Source organism: Microcaecilia unicolor, chromosome 7, assembly GCF_901765095.1.
Source record: "Microcaecilia unicolor chromosome 7, aMicUni1.1, whole genome shotgun sequence".
In the NCBI taxonomy this organism is placed as follows: domain Eukaryota; kingdom Metazoa; phylum Chordata; class Amphibia; order Gymnophiona; family Siphonopidae; genus Microcaecilia; species Microcaecilia unicolor.
The window spans coordinates 45,253,214-45,272,827 of NC_044037.1; the positions used below are offsets into that span (position 1 = coordinate 45,253,214).

Consider the following 19,614-nt stretch of genomic DNA (forward strand, 5'->3'; position numbering starts at 1 on the left):
AAATGGCTAGGAGAGGCTCCTGGCCATTTAAATTGCTTGTCCAGAGCTAAGTGACAGTATTCAGCGGCGCTTAATCATCCAGTGCTGCTAAATATTGCCTCAGCCAAACCCTAACTGTGAGGTTAACGAGTTTGGCAGAGCAGCTACTTAGCTGGTTAATGGCAATATTCAGCCTGCTAACTGGCTAGAAACCCATATAGTAACATAGTAGATGATGGTAGAAAAAGACCTGCACGGTCCATCCAGTCTGCCCAACAAGACAAACTCATATGTGCTACTTTTTGTGTATACTCTACCTTGATTTGTACCTGTCCTCTTCAGGGCACAGACCGTATAAGTCTGCCCAGCACTATCCCCGCCTCCCAACCACCAGCCCCGCCTCCCACCACCGGCTCTGGCACAGACCATATAAGTCTGCCCAGCACTATCCCCGCCTCCCAACCACCAGCCCCGCCTCCCACCACCGGCTCTGCCACCCAATCTCGGCTAAGCTCCTGAGGATCCATTCCTTCTGAACAGGATTCCTTTATGTTTATCCCACGCATGTTTGAATATAAAGTTAGGACAGAAAACAAAGGCTGTCCTATATGCAGAGAAGGTAACCAGGCACCAGTCTGAATATCGGCTATGCCCAGTTACCTTCTGGGCAGTGGCTTCAGTTGCCCCTCCATCCCGATCTCCCCTTCTACTCCCCAGAACATAAAACATCCTGCCCCACCTATTTCTCTCTCTCTCCCCAAAGGTACAACAAGGTAGGTCCGGGCCCCAACCCAAATCCGGCACATCTCTATTTTCCTTCCAAGATCCAACACATCTCCACCCCCCCCCCCCCCACCAATTGGTCGAACATCTCTCCCTCGCACACCTCCATTGAGTCTAGCGTCTCTCCCTCACCTCCCTCCCTTCCTCAGTGTCCTTCAAACTTGCCTTGATCGCTGGCAGTAGCAGTGACTAAAACAGACTTCCTTTGGCCAGAGTCAGGGCTTTGCCTGTATCACCATGTGGAAACAGGAAGTTGCTTCACAGGTGGTTATTTTCTAAACACTGGATCAGAGGAAGGAAATTCAGGTTACACTGACAGATGACATTGCTGAGTGTTTGTTGAAGGGTTAGCAGTTGTTATTTGTTGGATATTTTAATATTTGGGAAGAGTCTTATGTTACTATGATGGAGAGATTTTTGGCTTGGATAAGGGATTTAGGCATGTAGCAGGTGATCTCCTGCCCCTCTGATAAGCATGAGCATAAATTGGGCTTAGTCTTTCAATTATATGTGTGTGAGATCAGACAGGGTATCGGGCACAGGTTGCCCTGTTCTTGCTAAGCTATCTTTTGATGCACTGCAGGGAGGTTGTAGTTTGCTCATGGATGAGAAGATGGTGAGATTTCAGGATATGTTAGTTAACTAAATAGGCCTGCTTTGTTGGAAGCAGTAGGTTTTGGAGTAATTAGGGAAGGGGGGGGAGTTAATGGGCAGGAATGATGCCCACTTGCTCCTGCCCACATCCGAGTCTGCTACAAAATAGCCCACCACTGTTGCAGGAATTGAGATAGGAATTTGTGATGCTTCAGGAGTCAGACAGCACACACCAGAATGAGGGAAAAATCTTCTTTATTTGCCAGCAAACAAAGCAGGACATCAGTTCTAGCTCTCTTCTCTTCTCTTCTCTTAGCTCTTTGTGTCTTTCTCTCAGCTCTCTTCTTATGCTGTCTTCTCCTTCTTCTGTCTGTTCCTTCTGTCCTTCTCTTTCTTCTGAGCTCCTTCTGACGTAAACTGCTTCTGCTCCTACTTAAATACAGTTCTATCCAGCCTAGCCTAGCCCAGCCCCCTTACTCTCCAATTGGTTAAGGAATAGATTGGTCACTTTGCCTCAACCAATCATTACTTTTGAAATATCAGTTACATAGGTTCCAGACATCCTAAACTGACCTGTGACCTGGGGCCCCTCAAGCCAGACATTTGGTCTCCAGAACTCCTGCATGTTATTATGATTGATTTCTCATATTCCTAGTACTAACTGCTAACTAAACTCTGGTATTCATTAAAGGGGTCAAGGGCCAGTCTTACTTAATAGCATACATATATACTTTCAGGAGGCCAGTCCTACACTTAGCTATAATTAATCAAGGAGAAGAGAGCTGACTAGCCCTGACCTCGTTCACCTATCAGCTTATACATTGAACCAGCCAGAACTGCAAATAAGTCAAAACACATGTTTGACCTCTTCACTGCAGTCCTTGCTTGACCTCTTAAACAGCAGACAAAGAGTAATACAGAATTTAACAGATATTCTACACAGACACAAACCTTATTAATTTACACAGAATACAACATATTCTAAAGTAAGCATCCTTATAACACATATTCTAAATATCAAAAACTTGTAAATACTAATCTATTGCCTCTCTCTCTCTAAATAGTATTTTCTATCTAAGCATTTTTCTATTTAATCCTAAACAAACTGCCTGCAATATGCCGGCTCATAATAAAATACATATGTGTTTGCTAGCATTCATTATTCACAAGGGTGAAAGAAATTCCTGTCTCTGACCTTTTTAACCCAGCCCGGCAAACGCTAGAGTTCAATATAATCTGAACCATCTGGCATACCTTCACTTCACTTACAAAGTAAAAGTTGAAATTTGAAATAAGAATTCAATTCAAATACCAAGCTTTTAACAGAATTAACCCTTCATATGATTTCTTATATATATAATTATGCCATGGCTGCCTCATTCCCCCCTTTGAGACTAAAATCAGCTTATGCAGAGATAAGTCTCACAACTCAAACTCTGGAGATTATAGTGATCCTAACTAGGAATAGACTTGTGAATCACCATTACCCTACTTGTTAAGGTCCGACGGCATACTGCCGAAGCACATGAGGCCAGGAAACAAAACAACAACCCTGCTAAAGCTAAGACTATTAGGGAAATGAACAAGGGGCGTATCCAGGAGGTCAATGACCACCACCAGGAGGTAAGGTCTAATCCTCCTCGGTAATCCTCCACATTAAGGCTAGCCAACTGTAGGACTTTATCCATGGCATGCCTAACTACATGCGTCCTATTTATGACAATAGTACAGCACTCTGAAGAATTTAGCACTGTGCAGAGACCACCCTGAGCTGCAAAGAGATAGTCAAGGCCCATACGATTATACCGAGAAACTATACTTAATTCATTAATTTGATCCTGCAATGCATTGACTACCACGTTCAGCTCATGAACTAAAACATGGAGTAGGGACTGAAGTCTCCGGGTAGCCATACCTAGTTCAGTAATACCCGCTACCGGGCCTCCAATTGGAATCCAGGCCGTGGCAGAAAGGGCTACAAGTCTCTTTTTAGTCAGAGGATAAGTAGAGTTGATATACTGGAGGGCTAATTCAATCGCCTCATCCTCTGTGGCAACGGAGGAGGGTAAGGACAATGCCTCTCGCTTAGAGCGGTGCGGGGATAGTGGCTTAAGAGGAATAACTTTAGGAAAATAATTCAAGGTTACCAATACACAAAAATTATATGTAGGGGGAAGAATCATGTGGAGGACATTATCACAGAGCCAGTAATGACCAAGGAGAGGGTGAGGAAAGTTCCCAATAAATGTTGGCTCAGGCTGGACAGGGTACTTAGGGTGCCCATAATGCGAGCCCCTATCCCAGGGGGAACGAAGACGAAATGGAGACTTTGCACACCATAGGCGCCAATCCCCAATTGTAACAGGCTGCTCATTTGTTAGTAACTCTTCATACCCCGGGGACTTATGAAAGTAGAAAATAAGCTTGGACACTATAGTCTTCTCAGTGGTACGCTTAGGAGCCAGATAATCACCTGGGTCATAATCTGCAGGTATGGTAGCAGGGCACATAGGAGTACCTGGAGAAACTACCCACACAGATTCTCCTTTTTCTGGGAGAACATTAGTATAATTACAGGGAATGGGAAGAACAGTTGAGATGCTTCTTGTTAAACAAAACACTCCAGAAGCTGGATAGGGAGACGTAAAAACTGGCCTTAGAGAAGAGTCAGAGGGGGAAGTAGCATTATAAAAGGACCACCAAGTATAATCCTGGCTCCAAGGACCTGAACTCGAAAAGTAGGGAGGTATAAGAGCTGGGAGTTGCACAGGGACAGGAACAGCTGGGACATCTGTAGTATAAGGAGAAAATCGGGAACACACAATACAAGGGGAAGTAATCTTTGCCTGGCTAATTAGTTCCTGGACAGAGTGTAACCAAAGGTTGGAGCGAGTTGGGGTATTAGGAACAAGGAGGCAAGGAGTAGAAAACAACAAAAGCATCCAAACTACTAACATTTTCTTTCTTCCTAATCTAAAACAAATACAGCAAACTAATTAAGCAATAATATTTCAACAGTCTGTGCTAATCACAGATTATTCTCATATAGTGTTCTCAGTCTTTGAGTTCTTATACCAGTTGGGATAGACCCTCAACTGATAAGGATCAAGCTTTCAAATTCCAGGAAAGCCAGAATCAGGGCAAGAAAGAGTCTCAGTGTGAAGCCGAAGTTCAGCCGCTCCTGCAGTATGCAGTTGACCCTTCTTTTCAGCTAGTAGATTCTTTGGTTCGGGTCAGGCGCAACTTCAATGGCTCCGCTGGATCTCTTTCTGCTCTCCACTGTCTAGGCTCCGTCTGATCCGTGCTGGGCTCAGTCTGGTCAGCAGACTTAATTCGAGACCAATGGACCCATGGAGTAATCCCTGCGACCTTCACAGCTGCAGGGGTAGAAAGCAAAACAGTAAAAGGTCCTTTCCATCGGGGCCCCAAAGGCTGGAGCCTCCAGTCTTTCACCCAAACTCTATCCCCTGGCAGGAAGGAATGTACCTGAGCCTGGAAGGGGACAGGGTTTATTTCTCTCACATAAGACTGAAGCTCAGAAATTATCTTACCCAGGAGGGCTACCTGCTCCTGCACCTGGGCAGACCCTAAAATCCCTATGTCTCCCTTAATTCCCTGTAAAATGGCTGGGGGCTTCCCATACACAATTTCAAAGGGAGAGAGGGCTGTTCCTTTAGTTGGGGTGCATCGAAGGCGAAAGAGGGCTAGTGGCAATGCCTGTGGCCATTTCAATTGGGTTTCCTGACAAATCTTTGCTAGGCTATTTTTCAAGGTTCTGTTTGCCCGCTCAACCTGCCCTGAACTCTGGGGACGATAGGCACAATGCAATTTCCAGGTAATGCGCAATGCGCGGGACAGGGCCTGAAGTGTAGCTTCAACAAAGGCGGGACCATTATCTGAACCTATGGCAAGGGGCAGTCCATACCTGGGGATGACATCCCTAAGGAGGGCTCGAGCTACTTCTGTGGCTTTCTCAGTAACTGTAGGATATGCTTCCACCCACCCAGAAAAGGTACAAACCATAACTAAGAGGTATCGGAGCCTACCGCTCCTGGGCATTTCTGTGAAGTCTATAACTAGGGACTCAAAGGGTGTTAGTCCTCTAGACTGAACTCCTGGTGGAATACGGGGTCCCTGACGAGCATTATTCTGGGCACAGAGAGTACATCGGGCAGAGGCAGTGGCAACCAGACTATCCAATCCTTCCAGCACCACTACTCGATTGAGTAGGCGGGCTAGTGCTGTTTTCCCTAAGTGTGATAGGTCATGAGCTTGAGACACTACAGGCCAAGCTAGGTGGCGTGGCACCAGAACTCTAGTATCAGGGAGATGTAACCAGCCATCAGGTCTCCTTACTGCACCTTCCTCTTGAGCCCATTTCTCTTCCATTTGGGTATACATAGGCGTCCATTCTTGCAATCGAATTTGGAACAGGGGAGTCACAGTACTTGCTAGGGGTCCTCGAGCAGCTTCTTTGGCCACCCGATCAGCATGGCGGTTCCCTCGGGCCACTGGAGTATCTACCCTTTGGTGTCCCCTGCAGTGAATGACAGCTACCTTCTTGGGGGCCCAAACAGCCTCTAGCAGCTGAAGTATTTCAGGTCCATACTTAACAGGTTGGCCTGCAGCATTTATGAGTCCCTTTTCCTTATACAAAGCTCCATGAGCATGTAGGGTTGTGAAGGCATACTTAGAATCAGTATAAATGTTAGTCACCAGTCCTGCTGCTAACTCCAGAGCTCGTATGAGGGCCACAAGTTCTGCTTTCTGGGCTGAAGTTCCTTGGGGCAGGGCTCTTGCTTCTATCACCTTGTCCTCTGTCACCACAGCATAGCCTGCCAATCGCTTGGAGTTCTCCACATAACTGCTTCCATCTGTGAAATAAATTACATCTGGGTCCCTCCAAGGAACATCTTTAAGATCTGGTCGACTGGAGTACACTTCATCCATGGTTTGGATACAGTCATGATCCGGTGGTCCCTCAGATGCTGGCAAAAGAGTAGCAGGATTGAATGTAGCCACTGTTTCCAGGTGTATCCGTGGATTCTCACACAAACTGGCTTGGTACTTAACCATACGGTTATTTGTAAACCAGTGGTTGCCCTTATACTCCATGAGGGTGAGAACTGCATGGGGGACTTTAACAACCAGTTCTTGCCCCAAGGTCAACTTATCAGCTTCCTGGACCAGTAAGGCTGTTGCTGCAATGGCCCTCATGCAGGCTGGCCATCCTTTAGCCACTCCATCCAGCTGTTTAGACAGGTATGCAACAGGCCTCTGCCAGGATCCCATCATCTGGGTCAGCACACCCAGAGCAACCCCCTGTCGCTCATGGACATACAGTGAGAAAGGTTTCTCCACATCAGGAAGGCCTAACGCAGGGGCTTGGAGTAGGGCTTTCTTTATGGCAATGAAGGATTGTTGAGCAGTAGGTCCCCATTCAAATGGTTCCTTTTCACCCCCCTTTGTGGCTTGGTAAAGGGGTTTCGCCATCAATGCAAAATTTGGAATCCAAATTCTGCAGAATCCGGCTGCTCCCAGGAATTCCCTAACTTCTCTTCTGGACTTGGGTTGGGGAATTGCAGCTACCGCTTGCTTCCTACTAGCATCCAGTCTCCGACTTCCCTGGGAAATACAAAAGCCCAGATACTTCACTTCTGACTGACAAAGTTGGGCCTTTGAGCGTGAGACCTTATAGCCTGCATCCAAGAGTAGCTCCAGCAATTCTCTGGTAGCCTCAAAACACTCTTCCTGGGTCACTGCTGCAATCAGGAGGTCATCTACATACTGGAGTAAAACTCGCCTGGAAGGCTCAGATTTAAAAGTCTTAAGGTCTTGTCCTAGGGCAGTCCCAAAAATGGTGGGGGAGTTCTTGAACCCCTGTGGCAGGCGGGTCCATGTATACTGAAGCTTCCTTCCTGTTACTGGGTTTTCCCATTGAAAGGCAAAAAGCAGTTGACTGGCGGGGGCCACCCGAATACAAAAGAAGGCATCTTTTAGATCTAGTGTCGTGAAATGGGTAGCTCCAGAAGGTATCAATCCTAGCAGGACATATGGATTAGGCACTACAGGGTGTAATGAGATAGTGGATTTGTTAACCACTCGTAAGTCTTGGACTGGCCGGTAGTCCTCAGTCCCTGGCTTCTGAACTGGCAATAGTGGCGTATTCCATGGAGACTGGCAAGGACGAATAATTCCATAGGATAACAGACGATTCAAATGTGCTTGAATCCCTTCCAGAGCCTTTCTGGGAATTGGGTATTGGCGAAGATGGATTGGCCGGGCATTTGGAAGTAAATCTACATGTACAGGAGGAATATTTCGGGCCAACCCTGGGGGATTATCTTCTGCCCATACCCCACTGACCTGAAAGCTGTCTGCCAGGGGTAGGTCAACTTGGCCCTGCGACTGATGCAGCCGCCATTCTTCTTCAAGAGGGCAACAGAAACTCAATATACCCTTAGGGCTGGATATCGGGGGCCGAAAGGAGACTGAAGTCTGGCCATCAGAGTCAAAAGAAATTTGGGCCCTAAGCTTGGACAGCAGGTCTCGACCTAACAAAGGGATTGGACAGTCTGGCATATAAAGGAATTCATGAGTGACTATGTGTGAGCCTAATTGGCATCTACGGGTTGTCAGGAAGGGCCTCCGGTTCTGCACCCCCGTGGCTCCCACCACTCGGACAGTTTTTCCAGACACAGGCGCTAATCGCTCTGTCACAACAGAATGTTCAGCTCCTGTATCAATCATGAATGGAATTGAGCGGCTCCCTATAGTTAACTTGACCATAGGTTCCTGGGAGCCCAGTTTGTAGGAACCCGGTCTGTCCTATTCGTCCCATTCTGCCATCTCGGCTATCCCGATGATGTCAGATTCAGGAGGCTCATATCTTCCCTCTCGAACTCGGCCTCGGCTTCCTCGATCTCCTGGTCCCCTTCTCAGTCCCTGGCGCCTCTGGGGGCATTCATCTTTCCAGTGCCCTCTTTCCTTACAATAGGCACACTGATCCCTCTCCAATCTTGGTCTGGGATTCTCCCCCCTTGGCCGGGATTGATTGAAGGAATCTCGGGGCCTGGCTGGTGGTCCGGGGTCCCACTTTGGCTTCCCATTAGCTAGAGGTCGACCTCGGTTAAGGGTGGAATTAGTAATGGCTGCCGCTAAAAGGTCGGCCTTCTTCTGCATCTTCCGGTCAGCCTCTCGGCGCACCTCCTGATCTCTATTAATGAAAACCTTAGTTGCGATCTCAATTAGCTGGGTGGTATTCATCCCTGCGAATCCCTCCTGACGCTGCAACTTCTTCCGGATATCTGGCATACTCTGGGCCACCAATGCGCTATTCACCATTCTCTGATTTTCTTGGGCTTCAGGGTCAAATGGGGTGTATGTTCTGTAGGCTTCAATTAGTCGCTCTAGAAAGGCCCCAGGGGATTCAGTTGCCCCTTGGAGAATTTCAGAGACCTTTGCCAGATTAATGGGCCTCTTTATGCCTTTCCTCATACCTTCCAGCAAGTCCCGGCAATAGCCAGACAACAGTTCATAGTGCTGCCCATCATTTGGATCCCAATCTGGAGCTGCGCGAGGAAACCGAGCTCTAACCCACCCCTCTAGGTCCGGTGTCCTCTCGGGAGCACGTGCTCGCGTGATGGCCTCAGCATTTTGCAAAATCTTCCGCCTCTCCTCAGTTGTGAAGAGGGTCAGGAGAAGTTGTTGACAATCAGTCCAGGTTGGGTTATGGGTGGCCATAATGCTAGCCACTAGGTCCACCACTGCCTGAGGCTTTTCAGTATAAGAGGGGTAATGCGTCTTCCAATTCAGGAGATCGGTGGTTGTGAAGGGTACATACTGATAGGCCTGTGCCTGTATAACCTGACCCTGATTATTAGGATCCGGTCGAGTGGTAGTTACCTGACGGAGTGGCAGAACTCTCGAGGAGGTGGGAATGGAACCTGAGGTAGAGCTAGGAGCTACCCTCCTATCATGCTCAAAGGTGATTGCAGCAGGTCTAACCCATTCAGTGGAGGTATGTTGAACCCCTGAGGGATGGGGAGGGGTACTCATAGACTGAGAGGTGGTCACAGGTGAGTCAGTCCATTGAAAGGGATGCCGGGCCCCTGATGAGTGGGTAGGGGTATTAGAGGGAGAGGCTGGGCTGTCGGGAGTTGAGGAGTCAGGGAGTGGAACCCAAAACGGGTCTTCAGAGGTTAACAGGAGAGGATGTGGCACAGAAGGGTAGAGGCCGGGTGAAAAGTCCAACCTAGGGTGTGGCAGGTTTTGCACAGGAGGGGAAGAACTATCCGGAGAAGCCTGTGCTGGAGAGGCTTGAGCTGGGCGGCGTGGATCTCTAGGGGCGGCACGGAACCCCAACAATGGGCCATAAGGTGGTGGCTCAAGGTCTGAGGGGTCATCAGAGAGTATGGGTTTCTCGGACAGGGTAGGGGCGGAAGCCACCGATTGGGTGGTAGGCTTCCTAGGGCTCTTTCCCTCTTCTAGTTTAGATTTTCTAATCTTTCTTTGAACACGGCCTAACATGAATTTTACTGGGGATCCCATATAAGTTTTCAACCACGAGGGAGGGTCAGTCACAAGGCTGTCCCAGGAATCTATATAAGGGAGTTGTTCAGAATATTCTGGTTCTCCTACAACTATGCTGTAGACCTTCCGGATTACTTCAATATCTAAGCTGCCACTAGGGGGCCACCCCACTCCCATAGATGGCCACTCAACTTCACACAAGGTTCTTAGAGTACTTGAGCTTAAAGTCTGTCCATAGTCATTAATTAAAAATCCTTTTCTAAAGTTCTTAAGCATACAGTCTAGGGGGGTAGCAATTTGTCTAGATGATGTCCCACCCATAATGCTTACAGTTACAACACACAAAAGGGAGGGAGTTTTTTTTGAAAGTGCAGTAAGGGGTCTGCACTCTCGAGACACTAGGTAGACAGACAGCAATCGCTTCCTTCCGTTGCTGACCAATTGAACTCGCGTTAATTGGAAATGCAGCTATAAGAAGTCCGCACTCAATAATCATTCACGCATCACACATTCCATACAGAAAATCCCACCCAACAATTTCAGATTTCTCAGATACAGATAAGCTCAAGCGTTTTCGCTTCTAATCTCCTCTAGATTAGAAGGTACTAGGGCCTTCGCTGAGAGTTGATCAGGCTCTCCTTCCTCAATTTGTTTGAGGGGCTGATTTACAATTTTCTAGCTAGAATTACAATACAGAATACAGAATACATACCCGGCGAATGTTCTCCAGTCAGTTGGGTGCTGGGATTAATGCAGGATTCATCCCACCGCTGCCACCAAGAATTGTTGCAGGAATTGAGATAGGAATTTGTGATGCTTCAGGAGTCAGACAGCACACACCAGAATGAGGGAAAAATCTTCTTTATTTGCCAGCAAACAAAGCAGGACATCAGTTCTAGCTCTCTTCTCTTCTCTTCTCTTAGCTCTTTGTGTCTTTCTCTCAGCTCTCTTCTTATGCTGTCTTCTCCTTCTTCTGTCTGTTCCTTCTGTCCTTCTCTTTCTTCTGAGCTCCTTCTGACGTAAACTGCTTCTGCTCCTACTTAAATACAGTTCTATCCAGCCTAGCCTAGCCCAGCCCCCTTACTCTCCAATTGGTTAAGGAATAGATTGGTCACTTTGCCTCAACCAATCATTACTTTTGAAATATCAGTTACATAGGTTCCAGACATCCTAAACTGACCTGTGACCTGGGGCCCCTCAAGCCAGACATTTGGTCTCCAGAACTCCTGCATGTTATTATGATTGATTTCTCATATTCCTAGTACTAACTGCTAACTAAACTCTGGTATTCATTAAAGGGGTCAAGGGCCAGTCTTACTTAATAGCATACATATATACTTTCAGGAGGCCAGTCCTACACTTAGCTATAATTAATCAAGGAGAAGAGAGCTGACTAGCCCTGACCTCGTTCACCTATCAGCTTATACATTGAACCAGCCAGAACTGCAAATAAGTCAAAACACATGTTTGACCTCTTCACTGCAGTCCTTGCTTGACCTCTTAAACAGCAGACAAAGAGTAATACAGAATTTAACAGATATTCTACACAGACACAAACCTTATTAATTTACACAGAATACAACATATTCTAAAGTAAGCATCCTTATAACACATATTCTAAATATCAAAAACTTGTAAATACTAATCTATTGCCTCTCTCTCTCTAAATAGTATTTTCTATCTAAGCATTTTTCTATTTAATCCTAAACAAACTGCCTGCAATATGCCGGCTCATAATAAAATACATATGTGTTTGCTAGCATTCATTATTCACAAGGGTGAAAGAAATTCCTGTCTCTGACCTTTTTAACCCAGCCCGGCAAACGCTAGAGTTCAATATAATCTGAACCATCTGGCATACCTTCACTTCACTTACAAAGTAAAAGTTGAAATTTGAAATAAGAATTCAATTCAAATACCAAGCTTTTAACAGAATTAACCCTTCATATGATTTCTTATATATATAATTATGCCATGGCTGCCTCACCACGACCTCTATTGGCAGCTTCACGGTTCAAATACCACTTCAGGTACCTGAATATACACCAGTTCAATGTTTTGGGCTTGTAGGAGGTATATAAGAAATTAAATAAATACATGATCAAGCTATTCACACAAATACAAATAAAAAAAAAACAAAAAAAGCAGAGAGGAGATAATCTATACAGAGTGGCAGGTCTAACCCAAATGACAAAGGGGGGTAATTTGCATGGCATAGCAAGTACAGCGCTGGCCACCTTTCAGAGTAGACTGGATGGACCCTGCTGCTTTTCATCAGCCATCATTTCATTTACTATTGTGCGCTAAACTCTTATTACACTATGCACTAACATTTTCCCCTTTGTTAGCTATTTAGCATTTCTCAGCCTTGGTTTCCATATTAAAATCAAGGCACAGCACTAACAACCATAATTAGGTTTGGAATTAGTGATCTGTTCTACATTTACCTTTAATTGCAGCCTTAATAGTATTTCCATGGGGTTCTAAATTCACTTTTATTTTTAACGTCACACCGAGGAGCTGGAAGGAAGAGCCCATGTGCCCACTCTGTCTCTGTTATCCTTGTATTATTAGCTTGCTTTGTCCAGAATGTCTATTAGCACTTGTTCAGGTACTTTTCTAGCTGATAATCCAAATACTGCCATCTGTAATTCATTTGTGGTCTTTTTTCACATATGTCCAATTTACTCAGTCAGCCCCTGGTTTTCCCAATTTTAAATCCAAGTTAAATTTTTTTTTCTCATTGCTTGTTTTGCTCACTGTTGTGCTTGATTTTTTTGTTTGTTGGATCACCCTTTGCTTAATCTGCACTTTAGACATTGATTCCTGATCATTAAACAGCTAATACCCTGCTATTAATGTCTCTGTACTCTGTTAGACTATCCATTCACTTATGGCATGTCACACACTGATTATGCTAAAATTATTCTCCTAAAATTCTGTTACACTGCAAGGGCCAAGGGTGAATGAGCAATAAATGCCTTTACGTCAAAATTTTGAGTTGCAGATCTGTCTTTTATGCTTCTATAAGCTCCTTTCATTACTTAGGGCTGGGATGTAGTGTTCAGCATTCCATTTAGTGGGCAGCACAAAGCGAGAACAAAATTAAATAAACATGTAGTCTGTTTGCAGGTATCAAAGTGAGAGTGAGAACAAAACAAGTTAATTATCATTTATGTGTTACATGTAGGCTGTACTGAGGTACATGGAGGGTAATTTTATAATAGGGTGTTTAGGCAGGAAAGGCACATTTATTGCATCTTTTTTTTTTTATAAAGGCAACACATGCCTATGTGCCTTTATGAAGTTACCACAAGGAAAGTAGGTGCATATATATTTATCTGCTCTGAGGCAGGTATAATTATGTGCGTGCATGTGATGGTAAGAATAGATGCATATATTGTATTTTACAAAGTGTGCACATATACACCATCCTGCTCCTCTTCTGGGAATGCTCACACATATCATATAAAAATAGATTATATATTTCTGTACGCTTATGCTACTCGCATGTTCCACAAGGCAATTTTATATTGCTTGCCTGAACAAAAAACAAATTAAGAGGCTTTGTGTTGAACAATTAGACCAGGCTTGTCCAACCTTTTTTTTTTTTTATCAGAGACCGACATTTTATATTAAACTAGTAAAAAAGGCCCGTTTCTGAAACCAATGAAACGGGCGCTAGCATGTGGCTTTTTTTGTGTGTGTGTGTGTATGTGTCACAGAGTTATTTTGTGTGTGTGTGTGTGTGTGTGTGAGTGTGTGAGGGTGCGGTGTGTGTGCAGGTTGTTGATGTGTGTCTTTTTTTGTTTTGTTTTGTTTTTTCCAGCAGTGGTTCTGTGCTCTCCGTGCTGCACAGATAATGAGCCATTCTGCTGAGGAATGCTCCTCCCTTATTGTCACGTAGTTTCCTCTGATTGGTCCGTCTTACGTTGCCTAGTGTTGCCTGGGAACGGTGTTGTGATGGTCCTTTGTGTTTCAGAATGTTGAGGGTGTTTTTTCTGATTGGTCCGTCATGCGAGGGCGGGGCAGAGACATGGTCAGTGTTGTGGCTTCACCACCATGTATCCATGAACCCTTCAGGGAGTGACTGAGTGACTTCAGAACGTTGTCTTCAGAACGTTGAGGGTGAGTTTTATTATAGTAGATAATATTCGGAGGGCCAAGCAATGCATTTGTGTGTGCACGCGCACTCGCTCTCTTTCTTAGTACCCCGCCAACCTTCACCCATGCTCTCTCTTGTACTCCCAGTCTTCACCCCATCTCTCTCATGTACGTCCTCCCCCAGCCTTCTTCCAATCTTTCCCCTCACCTGGCTTCAGCTGCAGATTCTTACCTCAGGATCCCAGCTTCCCTGCTGCAACCAGTCTGTCCATGAGCATGAGCTGCGTGCGCAGAAGTTCAGGTTGGTCTTGAGGTTTCAGGTCTCGAGACTTGAAACCACGAAACCAAGCCAAACTTCTGTTTATATCTTTCATAGCAGCACTGGTGAAGTTTTCAGCTCTTTATTCTCAGTGGTATTTGAGAATTTTTAAGGATCGTAGAGGCTGCACAATCTCCAGTATATAGTGCTGACCAGATATATTGACTAATGAAGCAGGCATTAAATTGCCAAAACACGACTCTGTGTCGAGTCTTATTTATATAGCCTCTCAATAAACTTTTAGTTTTGGGGTTTTCCTTTTTCCTATTGGAAGCCCATTGGTCCTTCCCTAAGCCCTTTGTGTTGCTTTGGACTTTTACTTCTGCAGGGAATCCACCACCTCCTGATTTTTTTGCTGTCTGTTCATATGTGTAGTTTGGGCAGAGTGTGGGTGGAGTGCACAGTTATAGGTGTAAATTATAGAATACTATCATTTATGCATATATGCTAACATCTAGGCAACAGCATTTACACCATAGGGCTGGTGTAAGAGATTGTACCTTAATGTACACACAAATTCAGCCATTTGTGCTAATATTATATAAAGAAAAGTAGATGCCTAAACTTAAAATAGGCACTATAGCCAGTTCCTATAATGGGTGTCCTGTATAGAACAACCCTCTAACTTGTTTATTTTAAAATTATTTGCATTATAGACCTGCATAAACTGGTATCAGCATCTAAATCCTGGTTCAGAAATGTGTATATGGCAGGGGGGCATGACCTGGGCATAGATACAGGTGCATTCCCTGTTTCAGAAAAGGGAATGCACATTTATGTCCACAAACATCCTATTATAATTCTGTAGAAGTAACCATGAAAATTTCATGGAAAATTGGTCAGATCAAGGCAGTTAGAGAGAACTAACTAAAGGTAGCAGGCCAGCCAGATATTTCAGCAAATAAAAACCAAACTGAGGCTATGGCCTTGCTCATAAGTAGCTCTTCGTACCATTTGCTGATGCACTAAGGATTCCATAGCTTTAAAAAAATTAATTTGCGATTCATATACCACTGAAAAATCAATAGGGACATTATTAAAATCTCCTAGAAAAAAAGTAATTCAAAATTTCAACATTCAGAGTCCCAAGAACTAAACAAAACGAATGGGTTAATTATTGACCAAGGACAATAAATGAGGCAAATGTCCCATAACCAAAAAGAATGCAAAAAAGATCTCACAGCCAGCAATAGTAACCATCTGTATTCAAGAATAATGTATCTTTAATCAAAACTAAAACTGCTCCATCCCAACCAGAAATTATATCTTAGAGGACATACTGTAATTGCTGTTTCCAATCCAAGGCTCAGAAATACATAAGACATCTGGTTGTTCATGTAACAAAGTTGTAAATTACTGTTCTAACAGAACGCACATTAGCCAAATAAATACATAGGGGAGCCAGTTCTGGCTGTGTTATAAATAAGACTGTACAAAAAATTCCAATACTAGATAAGAAGATTACAACTATGGGTAAAGACATTGAAAATAATTCCAAGATTATAAAAAAATTGTCAACAGATTCAAGTTAATATGATTAAAGAAAATCTTTACCTGCAAAATAAGATTGAAAGTCTGGAAAATTATCAGCGTTCAAAAACCCTTAGACTTTAGACAATTTTCCAAAGCAACTTTCAATCTCACCTCTGATCACTTTCAAAAAATATTTAACAGAGGTCTTGAAAATTCCTGAACAGTCACATCCTCCTATATCAAAAATCTATTATTTATTGCCTTTCCTCTAGAAAGATTTAGATGATGGCGATAGAGTGGATGTGCCTTTAGAGACTTTAGATTTGAACCTAACACAAATACTTGAATTCCGTTACCCATCTCCATTAGGAGGCTGTTTCATGAATTCACCACCCTTTCCATATTTTTTCATTTTGCTTCTGAGTCTATGTTCCCTTATGCCAGAGCTTCCTTTCAATTGAAAGAGTCTTGCTTCGTGTGCATTTATGCCTGGAGGTATTTGAACATCTCTATCATATCTCTCCTCTCCCGCCTTTCTTCTAAAGTATACATATTAAGATATTTAAGTCTGTTTCCATACGCTTTATGACACTGACCATTTTAATAGCTGCCCTCTGGACCAACTCCATCCTGTTTGTATTCTAAATGAGGTCTCACCAGAGTCGTATACAGAGGTATCACCTCATTTCTCCTATTGGCCATTCCTCTCCCTATGCACCTAAGCATTCTACTAGCTTTCACCCTCGCCTTTTCAACCTGTTTGGCCACCTTAAGTTCATCACATATGATCACACCCAAGTCCCGCTTCTCTTTCGTGCACAAAAGTTCTCCATGCCCTAAAATGTACTGTCACTTTAGAGCCTATACTGAGGGCATTCAGTTTTTTTTATTAGTTGTCTATGCAGAACTGTGTCAAAGGCTTAAAATCTAAGTTCACCACATCAGCGCTTTTCCTCAATCCAAATCTCTGGTCACCAGTCAAAGAAATTAATCAGATTTGTCTGACAAGACCTGCCTCTAGTGGAACCATGCTGCTTCCGGCCCTGTAATCCATTGGTTCCAGAAACTTCACTATTTTCTGTTTTAAGTGTTTCCATTAATTTACTTAACACAAAAGTCAGACTTATTGGCCTGTAGTTCCTAACTTCTTCCTTCTGCTTTTGTGGAGAGAGACCACATCCACCCTTCTCCAGTCTTCTGGAGCCTCCTGACTCTAGAGCAGAGGTTCTCAACCCTGTTCTTGGTACACACCTAGCCAGTCAGGTTTTCATGATCCCCCTAATTAATATGCATGAGAGAGATTTGCATGTGTACTTACCTCCATTGTATGTAAATCTATCTCATGCATATTGATTGTGGATAGCCTGAAAACCTGACTGCCTAGATGTGTCCCGAGGACTGGGTTGAGAACCCCTGCTCTAGAGAAACATTGAAAAGTTCAGCCAGCAGAGCCGCCAGAACTTCCCTAAGTTCCTTAGTACCCTCAGATGTATGCCATCAAGTCCCATCACTTAGTCCACCTTTAGTTTAGTTAGGACCTCACAAACACAGTCTTTTGAAAATTGTTCAGGTTCTACCACACTTACATTTCTGTTAAGACAATTAGAGCTCTGTTTACTAAGGCGTGCTAACATTTTAAGCGCATGCTAAAAATTAGCACATGCTAACCGTGTAGACACCCATAGGAATATTAGGGGCATCTACACAGGTAGCACGCACTAATGCTTAGCGCGTGCTAAAAATGTTAACGTGCCTCTAGCACAGCTTAGTAAACAGAGCCCTTAAATTGCTGTAATATCATGTTGGGTCTTACAGAAAGACAAATACACAGGTTGCAAGTTGTTTAGAATGTGGTAGCCAAGCTGATTCTGGAAGGGAAGAGAATAGACAGGGTTATGCCAGATTTGATCAAATTACATTGGCTCCTGATTAGAGTACATATTATATTTAAGTTTCTAATTTTTATATTAAAGATTTTGATTTGTTTAGTCTCTGAATATTTGAGTAAATGGGTTCTAGTATATGTGCTGACTTGACTTGGCCGCTGCTGGAAGCAGGATACTGGGCTAGATGGACCATTGGTCTGACCCAGTATGGCTATTCTTATGTTATATATGTTTTCGCATTTTCAATTTTCCAATATGATTAGGAATAGGAGACTGTATAATAATAATTCCCTTTCCTCCTTTCTTTCAGTGAAAAGGAAAAAAGACTTCAACCTCATGAAAATCTCTTAGGGCTTCTTTTGTCAAGTCACACTAGTGGCTCCCGGTGCTGTAATGCCAACAAAGCCCATTCATTTTGAACGAGCTCCATTGGCATTGCTTTATCTATTAAGTGGTGCATGGACCAGGGGCGTATCTGAGGTTCGGCGGTAGGGAGGGCAGGGGCTAGAGTGAGGGGGCACATTATAGACCCCCGGCCGCCACCCCCGCTACTGCCGCCAACCCTCCCCCCCTACCGCCGTTAACCCTCCCCCGCCTACCGCCGTCAACCCTTTCCCCGCCTATCGCTGTCACCTACCCCCGAGGTTTGCTTCCTCCTGCCGGTTTTTAAAAATATTGCTTCAGCTGGCGGGGGACCCCAACCCCCGCCAGCCCAGCCGAGGTCTTATTTAAGTTCTTCATTCTCGTGCTGTGAAAGCGGCATCTCCTTCACTTTCGGGCGCGGGAACCCGAAGCTCCGCCTCAGAGGAGTTAGATTGGGAGGCCGGTGCTGTAGTCCCGCCTGGGAGGTCGGACGGAACCAATCAGAAGGATTTTGTCAGTAACCAGGTTCTGATTGGCCGGCCATGTCAGCTGGGGCTGGGCGGTTGAATGCTGATGGTATTTAAGGAGCGGGCCTGAGACAGGACATTGCTTCAGGTTCTGTTTCCCGAGGCCAGTCTTCGTGTTTTCTAGTTTTCAGTTTGTTTCCTTGCTCTCCTGGTTTTGACCTTTGGACTGTTTCTGGATTACTCTGCTAGCCGCCTGCCTTGACCTTTTGCCTGTATCAGACTACGCTGTGAGCTGCCTGCCCTGACCTGTTGCCGGTTTTGGACTCCTCTGTTTTCCACCTGCCCTTTTCGCTCCTGGTTCCAGTACTGGGTCAGTTCGTCAACCCCACGGTTCCGGAAGTCCCGTTGGCCGCCTGCAGCTGGGGGCTCAACCCTCGGTGAACGGCGGTCGCCGCGGGTGAAGACTTGGGGTTGCACGGCTGTCCTCTGAGGTCCTTCGGGGCCTTGCGGGACCTAAAAGCTCACCTTCTCTTCAGACAAGACACCCTCTTTCTTATAATTTTAATAACTACTTCCTTGTTCCGAGAATCATAAGAGACAAAGCCCCTTGGTTCACTAGTTCCGCAAAACGTTTGGGAGGGGGAAGGGGGTTGTTTGGGATCTATTGTTAGCACGACGATTTGTTTGACATTTTACTGGTATTGTATTTCGTGTTCTTATTTGTCTTGAATAAAAATGATCTAAATATAAAAACCTTTGTTGGTATTATTTCATTTTGAGATGATTTTAAGATGTTAATAGACTAGTTATATTAATGATTTAGCAGTATGATCACTTCAAAAACAAATGGGGTTCACACTTTCCACAAGAATAGAACACAACCAAAAACAGGGTGGAAAAGAACCAAGTCCAAGAGATCAGTCCAAACACCAGGATAAGATGCTCCAAACACAACTTTATTTGGACCCTAAACGGTCCGTGTTTCGGCTATAAAAGCCTTCCTCAGGGGTCTAAAAAATAACATATATATACAAATATAATTAAAACCATATGTAAGCAAAATGTATCAAAAAATGAACAAACATTAAATGTTTTAAATTAATTCAACTAAAAA

At 44.4% G+C, this 19,614-nt stretch overlaps 1 protein-coding gene and 1 long non-coding RNA gene across 2 annotated transcripts in view; one reads left to right on the forward strand and one right to left on the reverse strand.

Moving 5' to 3' along the window:
* The window catches only part of GPC3 (glypican 3), a 574,913-nt gene that overhangs the window by 131,093 nt on the left and 424,206 nt on the right, over positions 1-19,614 (forward strand). The gene's annotated exons all lie outside the window — the stretch shown is intronic.
* Positions 282-19,457, reverse strand: LOC115474776. The gene is made up of 3 exons (XR_003942905.1): positions 19,380-19,457; positions 4,000-4,006; positions 282-292 (listed from the first exon to the last, which is right to left on the reverse strand). It is a non-coding gene; the product is annotated as an uncharacterized LOC115474776 (long non-coding RNA).